General features: G+C 46.1%; 1 pseudogene; it reads right to left on the bottom strand.

Moving 5' to 3' along the window:
• Positions 1 to 424: 424 nt before the first annotated feature.
• LOC109387347 (C-terminal-binding protein 2 pseudogene) lies at positions 425 to 1,773 on the bottom strand (annotated as a pseudogene).
• Between the last annotated feature and the right edge of the window lie 779 nt (positions 1,774 to 2,552).

The following is a 2,552-nucleotide window of genomic DNA, read 5'->3' as shown; positions in this document are numbered from 1 at the left end:
ATTGAAGAGACTAGAGTCACAAGATGGAGATTTTCTCTTAATATTTTTCATTTTAATGTTTGGAACTCTTGATGCAACAAGAGCAAGGTGTTCAGGACCTGCTGCTCCCAAAGGATTGATAAAGGAAGAAGATCTATTTATTGTTTATGATTTGATGCACAGATGAAAAACTTAACACATGATAACAGAAGCTGGTTGTTAATAAATCACAGTCCTAGTGTTTCTGCACTTCCATAGTTAGCTGGCATCTGCAGTTTTCCTACTCTTAGCTTCAAGTTCTTTTGCAATTTTAACACTGCAACGTCAGTGATGCAAATGTCCAGGTCAGTTAAAAAGACTATCAAATTCCTTTCCTCTTAGTTTATCTATTTTTCACTCTCTTGGTCCCAGGTTTATCTGAATGATGACCTTTTGTCATTCTCTGCTATTGCTCTTTCGGGTGCTCTCAATTGTCCCAGTGTTTTGTGTGTTGGTTAGGAAGGGAGCTTGAGAAGGGTGTGCCAACTGTGGGGAGGTTTTGAGTCAACGGGATGCCTCCAGGGATGATCCCTTCCAGGGCTGCAGGAGGTCTTCCTGGGATCACGCCCACTATGCCTGGCAGGTATCTATCTGTATGTGGCACCACTCAAATCTGGATAAATTGCTTGCTGATCTATTACTGACCAGTGAGCTGTTGTGACAAAGAATCCCTTGTTCTTAAGTGGCCTGGATGGAATGCGACCTGTGATTGTCCAGTGGATCTCGGTGGTAGTGGCCTCCTGCATCTCTACTCAGGTTTGTTCACTATACCAGGGTGTGGGGGGTGTACAAATGAGATTCTGTGCGTCTTTCAAGGGATGCTGAGCAAAGTTGAAAGGCTCTGATATGTGCACATGGAGGTCTGACCCAGGTCCTCCCGGACACCTTGTATCCTGCCTTCCTTGAGAGGCTGGGCTAAGGCCTCCTCATCATCCACTTCACCAGGCCATGTTCACCAGGAACACTCCTTGGCTCATTTGCTTTATAGTAAGGTCATTGATGAGATGGTGCTTATGTTTGTTGAGGTTACAGTGCAAGGAGACGCAGTCGCTCTGATACAGTAAGTCCTGCAGGATGTAAGCCTCTGCATGTCCAGGGATCACTCTAGCCCATCCTGCAAGTAAGGGTCATAAAAGATGACGATGAATCCAAACTTATCTTGCTTGAAGAGAGACTGCTTGTCCTGTGCGACCAAAGCCAATGAGGCCTAGAGTCTCCCGGCAGATGCGGGCTGCTCCCCAAGCAACCTCCCGGATTTCCTGGATGGTCTGGACCTACGTGGCCTCTGGCAGTGCCTGGTACAACCACGTGTTCCGCTGGTACAGACTGAGGATGTGGCAGATGGTGCAATCTTCCGTCTCTTCCACTGCCGTCGACCGGATGTTGCACATGGCGATCCCGAGCTCACTGGCAGCTTGATGTAGATGTTGTAGGGGCTGCCTATCCTCTCGATCACTCTCAGGGCTTTCACCTTCTCCAGGTCCTCCTTGGTGACGGTGATGGTGTGGTACGTCATGCCGCTGACAGCTTCATGTAGAACCTTCTCGTGGATCTCCCTCGTGGACTGTGCTTCACAGAAGGCCACAGTGGTCAGGTCGTTCAGGATTAGCATCTCCATGGTGCAGTCCCTGCCTTCCAGCAGCGCCAACAGGGGCGAGGGGGTACAGGTGGCCCGTTCATTATTCGGGGGATGGATACCTCACGAATTCTGTCCAGTTGCTGTTGTTGTACTTTGTGCTTGTCCACAAGGGCCATTCTTTATCGAATTTTGCGACTCTTTGATTCAAAAGGCAAAGCCGTCCTCTAAGAACTTAGGGGAACTCTCAGGAGTCTGCAGGCATTACGCCACTATGAACCCAGTGTAAATCTGTCCACAAACTGTAGTTCACAGGATGGGTTGTCCGTCTTTTTAACAGAATCCACCTTCATTGGTTCAAAGACATTTAAGGTGATGAAATCCTCGTCTGGGTCTGCTGGTATCCCATCCCACCCCACTGTGCAGCGGCTGTGTGGCACCCTCAGCTCGGACTGTGGCTCTGGGCTCCGTCCCTTACTCGTCCAGCTGCCGCCACCTCCTCTGGGCCACTCCCCAGCCACTTTAAAAAATCCATACCTTTCAAGTCCATGACTTACCTGGTCACATTGTCTGGGCAAAGCAGGAAATTTAATTTTTCAGTTTTTGTTTTTCTGTAAACATATTCTAAATAACTGTTCTTAATATTTATTTTGTTTCGATATTGCCTTCAATATCAGTGTTTTTCTTTGACCCACAAAACAAAGCTTTTCTACACAATGGTTTAGAGACCATAAGTTCCAAAAATCTCTTTTCATAAGGTTTGTTAAAACTTCTCTCTTTCAGTTGGAAAGCACATTGTCTTGTCTTTTCTTTTTCTTTTTTTTCATTTCCTTCATGAGATCTGGATTTTTCTTAATTTATCAGGGATTCTTAATGCAGTAACAGTTAAAGTGAAGGCAACGTTTAATATTTTACTGAACAAGAGTTCCCAAACTTGAAATGTGAAATTATTTTTGAG

The sequence above is a fragment of the Hipposideros armiger genome, unplaced genomic scaffold, assembly GCF_001890085.2.
Source record: "Hipposideros armiger isolate ML-2016 unplaced genomic scaffold, ASM189008v1 scaffold_154, whole genome shotgun sequence".
NCBI classification, from domain to species: Eukaryota; Metazoa; Chordata; class Mammalia; order Chiroptera; family Hipposideridae; genus Hipposideros; species Hipposideros armiger.
Note: the sequence above shows the minus strand (reverse complement) of the source record. Positions and strands in the feature narration are given on the sequence as shown.